Below are 8,876 nucleotides of genomic sequence, written 5' to 3' on the forward strand. Positions count from 1 at the left end.
AGATAATGGTACATTTCTCATACTAGCACTGTTACTCTATAGGATTTGAAAAGTACAGTTGAAGCTCCCTGATGATTATGAAAAGCCTCTGTGGTACAACTTTACCTGCTATACACTTAATTCATTTATACCAAGGTTACTGTTGACTGGGGCAGTAAAAGTACAATAGAAAGCACCTCTGCTACTTACCTTAATAAACTAATATATGAAAATGTCTTACTGAATTTATCTTAAGCTGTTAACACAAATAATATCTGTGGTTCAATGTATTTTCAGTATATAAAAATTTTATTGTTTTATTGTTTTAAGAATACATTCAATTTCCCAGTCTGTAAAGAGAAAAACTTTTTAGATTTCCAAGTCTTAATTAAGCTTCTCAGTAATTCTGGACAACCATAGCTCAAACAATTTGAATAATATTATATGTAAAAATGAAGTTTTTATTTCATCCAATTCATGATGGGAACTAGGCCAGATGCCGTCTATGGGGTCACACAGAGTCGGACACGACTGAAGTGACTTAGCAGCAGCAGCAGCAGCAACATCAAATATAAAATGAGAACTTACATTCCTTAGAGTTGAAACACCAACTAGCCTTTGAAGTATATAATTAGTATTATCATTATGTTAATTTCTTATATCAGAAAACTTGACTCACCTAACATCTGAAATGTTAGGACATTTAAAAATATTAAAGTTACAAGATAGTGAATAAAAATCATGCTTACCTTTATTCATGGAAATTGACGTCTTGTACCTGGCATTACCCAGGTAAAGAGCTGTTCCTTTTCTCACAGAGTCCGTAGGTTGCACCCACATTTATAGTCGTATATAATTACACAAGGGGTGGTTCATTCTAGGAGTCAATATTGTGTCTTTTTATTAGACTACCTTATATAAATGATGAGTGAACACAAAGTTTTCATACTTTGAGCTTTGAAATTTGATTACTGGCTACTGAAAAGGAGTCACCTGATTTATTATTGCTTAAAGTTTATCTCACTTACTCTTATAATGTAATATCACAAATCAAACTAGTTAAAAGTGGTACCCTCAGGAGAGTTGTTTAGCTTATGCAGGAAACTGATCACCATCCTTCTACTGAATAAAAGACGGACCACCAAGAAAAGAATATAAAAGTTTGCAGCATTGTCATTCACGTATAAAATGTGCTATATACCAGTAAAATGGGGACAAAACTGAGTTATTCAAGAGAAAATCATCCAAAATAGAATATACCAAATGCCTCATGCCATAAGCATGTATTTGAGTCTGCCATTATTTTAAGAAAAAATAAATTTCTTAAGAAAGTAATTACCAAGATACTTTGTGAAAGCTGTAATATCTTTTAAGTTACACTAGCTTTGTACATTAAATACTACAACTTGATTGGAGATGGTCCAGCTGATATGTCCTTTGTTTTCTGTTTCTAATGCATTTTCATTGTCTGTCAATTATTAACTCAGAAACATTTTTTGAGCAGAAAGTGTATACTAGGTAGTATATTAAGATGTCCTAAGGAGCTGAGATCTCCTCAAGAAAATTGGAGATATCAAGGGAATATTTCATGCAAGGATGGGCACGATAAAGGACAGAAACAGTAAGGACCTAATAGAGATTAAGAAGAGATGACAAGAATACACAGAAGAAATATTTTTTAAAAAGGTCTAAATGACCAGGATAATCATGATAATGTGGTCACTCACCCTAGAGCCAGACCCCTGGAGTCTGAAATCAGGTGGGCCTTTGGAAGCATTACTATGAACAAACCTAGTAGAAGTGATGGAATTCCAACCGAGCTACTTAAAATTGTAACATGATGCTGTGAGAGTGCTGCATTTAATATGCCAGCAAATCTGGAAAACTCAGCAGTGGCCACAGGACTGGAAAACGTCAGTTTTCATTCCAATCCCAAACAAGGGCAATGCCAAAGAATGTTCAAACTACCACACAACTGCACTTGTTTCACAGGTTAGCAAGGTGGAAAACGTCAGTTTTCATTCCAATCCCAAACAAGGGCAATGCCAAAGAATGTTCAAACTACCACACAACTGCACTTGTTTCACAGGTTAGCAAGGTTCTGCTCAAAATCCTTCAAACTTGGCTTCAGCAGTACATGAACTGAGAACATCCAGATATTCAAGCTGGATTTAGAAAAGGCAGAGGAATCAGAGATCAAATTGCCACATCTGTTGGATCATAGAGAAGCAAGGGAATTCCAGAAATACATCTACTTCTGTTTCACTGACTGCTGCTGCTGCTGTTGCTAAGTCGCTTCAGTCGTGTCCGACTCTGTGCGACCCAATAGACGGCAGCGCACCAGGCTCCTCCGTCCCTGGGATTCTCCAGGCAAGAACACTGGAGTGGGTTGCCATTTCCTTCTCCAGTGCATGAAAGTGAAAAGTCAAAGTGAAGTCGCTCAGTCGTGTCCGACCCTCAGTGACCCCATGGACCACAGCCCACCAGGCTCCTCCATCCATGGGATTTTCCAGGCAAGAGTACTGGAGTGGGATGCCATTGCCTTCTCTTTAACCCTAAAGCCTTTGTGTGGATCATAACAATATAGAACATTCTCAAAGAGATGGGAATACCAGACTGCCTTGCCTGTCTCCTGAGAAACCTGTATATAGGTCAAGAAGCAACAGGTAGAACCAGACATGGAACAACAATGGTTCCAATTTGAGAAAGAAGTAAGACAAGGCTGTATGTATATTGTCACCCTGTTTATTTAACTTATATGCAGAGTACATCATGTGAAATCCTGGCCTGGATAAATCACAAGGTGGAATCAAAATTGCCTGGAGAAATATCAACAACCTCAGATATGCCGATGACACCACATTGAATGCAGAAAGCAAAGAGAAACAAAAGAGCCTTTTTTTTTTTTTTTTTTTTGCTTGATAGATCAATTTATTACTATGGTAAGTTTTTTTTTATTTAAATTTTTATTTTTACTTTATTTTACTTTACAATACTGTATAGGTTTTGCCATACATTGACATGACTCCACCACGGGTGTACATGAGTTCCCAAACATGAACCCCCTCCCACCTCCCACCCCATATCATCTCTCTGGATCATCCCTATGCACCAGCCCCAAGCATCCTGTATCCTGCATCAAACATAGACTGGTGATTCGTTTCTTACATGATAGTATACATGTTTCAATGCCATTCTCCCAAATCATCCCACCCTCTCCCTCTCCCTCAGAGTCCAAAAATCCGCTCTACACATCTGTGTCTCTTTTTGAAGAGGCTGAAAGAAGAGAGTGAAAAAAGTTGGCTTAAAACTCAACATTCAGAAAACTAAGATTGTTGCTTCTGGTCCCATCATTTCATGGCAAATAGAAGGAGGAAAAGTGGCAGTGACAAATTTTATTTTCTTGAGCTCCAAAATCACTGCAGATGATAACTGCAGCTATGAAATTAAGATGCTTGTTTCTTGGAAGAAAAGGTATCACAAAACTTGAGAACATATTAAAAATCAAAGACATCACTATACTGACAAAGGTCTGTGTAATTAAAGCTACTGTTTTTCCAGTAGTCATGTATGGATGTGGAGAAGGCAATGGCAACCCACTCCAGTACTCTTGCCTGGAAAATCCCATGGATGGAGGAGTCTGGTAGGCTGCAGTCCATGGGGTCGCGAAGAGTTGGACACGACTGAATGACTTCACTTTCACTTGTCACTTCATGCATTGGAGAAGGAAATGGCAACCCACTCCAGTGTTCTTGCCTGGAGAATCCCAGGGATGGCAGAGCTTGGTGGGCCGCCGTCTGTGGGGTTGCACAGAGTTGGACATGACTGAAGTGACTTAGCAGCAGCATGTATGGATGTGAGAGTTGGACCGTAAGGAAGTTTGAGCAACGAAAAATTGATGCTTTCGAATTGTGGTACTGGAGAAGACTCTTGAGAGCCTTGGACTGCAAGGAGATCAAGCCAGCCAATCCTAAAGGAAATCAATCCTGAATGTTCACTGAAAAGATTGATGCTGAAGCTTAAACTCCAATACTTTGGCCACCTGATGCGAGGCATCCACTCATTAGAAAAGACCCTGATGCTGGGAAAGATTGAAGACAAAAGGAGAAGAGGATGACAGAATGAGATGGTTAGATGGCATCACTGAGTCAATGGACATGAATTTGAGCAAACTGTGGGAGGTAGTTAAGGACAAGGAAGCTTGGCATGCTGCAGTCTATGGGGTCGCAAAGCCAGACACAACTTAGAGATTGAACAGCAATTATAGAGGGGAAAAAAAGAAGTAACAGTTTTTCACATTTAGTTGTTTTGGTGTTGTTTTTCTGTGGACTTTCCAGGGATAAAATTAATACAGTAATTTCATTTTAGAAATTAAAACAACTATAGACCAATATAGTTGTTGTTGTTCAGTCACTAAGTCATGTCTGACTCTTTGAGACCATATACAGAACACTACAAAGGTTGGTCTATGGCCCCAGTAGGAAATAAGCAAACTCATGGCCAAAATGCCATCCACCCATAGAAGATCCCCCACATGCTCTATTAATCCAGCCTTTTCCAGGCCAGGAGATCAAAGGTCATGCAATGACATGGAAGTTGAAGTAAGAAAACCAAAATCTGAGTCCCAGTATGCCATCTGGCAATTCCATGATCCTCGGTTGTTAATTTCTCTGATTTTCTTATTTTTTATGCACAGAAGTAAAGCCAGCCCCACTAGCATTCTGTTGAAAGCAAATTAGACAGTGTGTGGGAAAATGCTCTCAAACTACACAATTCTGTGCAGTCTAATCTGCGTTTTATGAGCAGCATTACAAAAATGCTTATTTATTATGCTGATGATTCTTTTAGTAACAGGAGAAAGCATTAGGAGTTCAATACAAGACAGACCATTATGAACCTTTCAGATGGAGAAACATTTAATCTTGGACTCCTCTGGACTCTTCTGAAGTCAAAGGTGCTTTATTGTGGTTCTTGGGAATAAGATAAACCTTTGAGGAAATGACTATAATTTTTTTAATTGAATCATTCTAACAAAAGTGAAGCAATACCTTACGATTTTTATTCCAGAGTCACAGGATATTTACCACAGTTACTGGATGGTATACACTAGATGGACGGCTAACATTTATTAATGGTCACAATGAGCCAGATTTCATACTTATTATCTCATTTCAGTACTTTAGATTTATTATGTCATTGAATTCTTATGACTGCTTATGAAAATAGGTCCTTAATTTTTTCCCATTTTACAAATGAGAAAGCTTAGGCATATAATGGTAGATTGCCTTTCCCAAAGTCCATAGATGCTATGCAAAAACCCCAAACTTTCTGGCTAATCCAACATATGACTTTTAAGGACTGTTAGGGATAGAGATGGGCTTCCTAGGTGGCACTAGTGGTAAAGAACCTGCCTCTCAAAGGAGGAGATGTAGGGACACAGTTTCTATCCCTGGGTAGGGAAGATCCCCAGGAGGAGGGCATGGCAACCCACTCCAGTATTCTTGTCCAGAGAATCCCATGGACAGAGGAGCCTGGTGGGAGAGGAGTCCATATGGTCGCAAAGAATCAGATACAGCTGAAGCAACTTAGCATGCATGCATGCAGGGATAGATATTCCTTGACATCCTTGACTGCCAACTCCAACATTTAATAATCTCCACGCATCAACAAGTTACCTCACCTACTCCTTTCATCCCTCTAATTATGCTATTGTTATTTTCAGCTGTAAACACTGAAATTTCGTAGTCTGATTCATCTTGACTCAGCTCAATAAAAACTTCCCGGACAAATTGCTTGCTCAAGAGCCAATCCTTCCAGATATAAATTTCCTGTGTTGTGGTTTAAGAAAATGAAACAAAGTAAAAGTACACTCTTGTTCAGGAAGGCACAGAATCAATCCAAGTTAGGGTTAATATTGGACAAACTGTGTACTGTCCTTGTTGGGAGACTTCAAGCACAGACCCAAGGGAGATAACCAGTTAATCTCTAATAAAGATCAAAATGAGAGTCAAGGGGACCATCATTATCCTCTTTCCTTATAAATCATTTCATAGATGAACAACAAGGTCCTACTGTATATATACTGTATATATCAGAGGGCTTCCTTGGTGGCTCAGGCAGTAAAGAATCTGCCTGCAATGCAGTAGACCACCTGCAGTGCAGGAGACCTGGGTTCCATCCCTGAGTCAGAAGATCCCTTGAAGAAGGAAATGGCAATCCAATTCAGTATTCTTGCCTGGAGAAGCCCAAGGACAAGGCAATCTGGTGGGCTACAGTCCACAGATTTGCAAAAAGTCAGACACAACTGAAGCAACTGAGTATGCATGCACGCAACAGGCAGGAGATCATAAGAGTCTGCTGGGGGCAGTAGAACCGCAAATGGCAGCCCTTGCTCATCTCTTCTTATCCCCCAGTTGCTTCCCAGTACTATCTTCCTTTCACTTTCTCTCCTGCACCCTGCGTTTCTAGATTTATGTGTTTTTCCCCCCTTCTTTCCTCTTGAGAGAACGTTTAATGAGAATTTCAGTCACATTCATGGGAATAATCTGATCCAGTTCCATCCATCTGTTCCAACAGCAAAACTCTGCTCCCCTATGGACTGCAGTCCCGCAAAATACTGGCCAATCTGGCACCAAGGATGCACTGCACACCTCCTACTTTGATACTCCCTGTTTGAACTACTAATTTTCTTTCTGTGCAGATGTTAATCTTCCATTAGGATTAATAGAGCCGGTGTTTATATTACCAAATGTTACCTGCCTATCTGTAAAGTTGCCTCATGACTATTTCACAGGGTTATTGCCTAGCCACAAGGGTGACTAGACACATGAAAAAAATTTAAACATCAGAAAAGCTATCTTAGCAAATGAAATACATATTTGGGGAGAAGACAAGCTCAGATGTGTTTGTTCCGGAAGAGTAACCAAGATAAAATCTCCAACTCCACTTGTTGATTTTTCCCTCTTTCAGTGGAATTTCGGGCTATCTTTTGAGTTCTTTGATACATTTTTACAGTGTTATTTTGATTTCCAGAAAACCTCTTGGTGACTTGGTGTCTAAAGATGAAATATCATCTGAGCTGAATAGTTTAATTATTTTTTATGGTAGTGATAAAATTGCATTCATCTTTTAGTACTCCTTTCTATTGATTCTTTGTAGTGTTGTAGGAGTGAAAATGTCTGCTCAAATATTATCTACCTCTCAACTCATGCTTGATCTAGAATAAGTTTACTAAAGTGGCATGGCTCATAAACCTTCCATAAAATAGATAGACAGAGTGTAGTGTTGTGTCTGTGCATGAAAAGTTTTAATAAATAAGTTGGTTTTGGTTTTCTTTCTTTTCATGTTGATTTCTGTTGTTCTGCATCTGGTATATAACATATGTTGACACTTAACAAGGTTGGAAACTTTGTGTGAAGACTTTGTTCAAAATGGTGCGTGGCAGAAAACCACGATGCAACCCAGGACATTCCATTCCATCTTTTTCTTTGATAATACTGAGTTTTGTTTGATAAGCCCCAGGGACTGAACCATAATAGGTCTAATTATGACTACTCATTGGAAAGGCTGATGCTGAAGCTGAAGCTCCAGTACTCTGGCCACCTGATATGAAGAACTGATTCATTAGAAAAGCCCCTGATGCTAGGAAAGATTGAAGGCAGGAGGACAAGGGGACAACAGAGGATGAGATGGTTGGATGGCATCACCAATTTGAAGGACATGAGTTTGAACAAGCTCTGGGAGTGGGTGATGGACAGGGAAGCTTGATATGCTGCAGTCCATGGGGTCCCAAAGAGTTGGACACGGCTGAGTGACTGAATTGAACAGATAATCCTATTCTACTTTGCCAGTGATTGGTTTGCCCATGAACAACTAGAACTTGAAACATGAGAAGGTTGGCTGGGGGTGGTGGGCTTCTGAGAATAACTTTACTCCTTGTTTGAAGAAGGACCATATGAAAGGCCCTTTTCTTTCTGCCTATCTCCTTTTGTTAGCTTGGGACATGAATGGTACCAAAGGAGGAACAGAATCTGTGTCTATGACATGATCATTGAGCTACTGAAGCAACTTTGAAATTGGTCTACTCCATGGGATTTTCCAGGCAAGAGTACTGGAAAATCCCATGGATGGAGGAGCCTGGTAGGCTGCAGTCCATGGGGTCACTAAGAGTCAGACAGGACTGAGTGAGTTCGCTTTCACTTTTCACTTTCACGCATTGGAGAAGGAAATGGCAACCCACTCCAGTGTTCTTGCCTGGAGAATCCCAGGGACAGGGAAGCCTGGTGGGCTGCCGTCTATGGGGTCGCACAGAGTCGGACATGACTGAGGTGACTTAGCAGCAGCAGCAGTACTTTTTGTTAGTATAACAATAAAGACCTTTCCTTGCAGTTAAAAACAGTTCTTCTCTTTAGATTCTTGGATCCAGTATCAGTGTTTGGCAGAAGAGGTTTCTGCACACTAACAACAGTTCTCCAGACACCATCAGGGTGCCCTACAAGTCAATTCTGACACCATCTGGTAGGTAGCATCAGACTCTACAGGCTAGGCGCTCATTCCCACAGTACTCCTCCATCCCATTTCAGACGCCAGTAGCAAGCCCTGATTGTCACTTATGCTTCTGACCTACCAGCTACAGATTGGAGGTCCCAATGACCCTCTTGTTTGACTTCAGATGACAGTTACAAGTCCAGCTTGTTACCTGTTCTTCCATCTGGCTATAAATCAGAGGTTCCTACTACCTCCTCCTTGGGTTCAATTAATTTGTTAGAGTGGCTCACAGAACTCAAAGGAAAAATTTGCTTACTAGATGACCAGTTTATTATCAAAGGATATAAGTCAGGAACATCTGGATGAAGACAGGCAAAGCCAAGGTTATGGGGAAAGGGCGTGAAGCTTAT

The 8,876-nt window shown here is 40.2% G+C and overlaps 1 protein-coding gene across 1 annotated transcript in view; it reads right to left on the reverse strand.

Moving 5' to 3' along the window:
• TRPA1 (transient receptor potential cation channel subfamily A member 1) overlaps window positions 1–793 on the reverse strand; it is a 69,801-nt gene extending 69,008 nt beyond the window's left edge. The window contains exon 1 of the mRNA XM_027973040.2: window positions 729–793. The gene's annotated coding sequence lies outside the window, so the exon portion shown is untranslated. The remainder of the gene's footprint in view (window positions 1–728) is intronic.
• Between the last annotated feature and the right edge of the window lie 8,083 nt (window positions 794–8,876).

This window comes from Ovis aries, chromosome 9 (assembly GCF_016772045.2).
Source record: "Ovis aries strain OAR_USU_Benz2616 breed Rambouillet chromosome 9, ARS-UI_Ramb_v3.0, whole genome shotgun sequence".
NCBI classification, from domain to species: domain Eukaryota; kingdom Metazoa; phylum Chordata; class Mammalia; order Artiodactyla; family Bovidae; genus Ovis; species Ovis aries.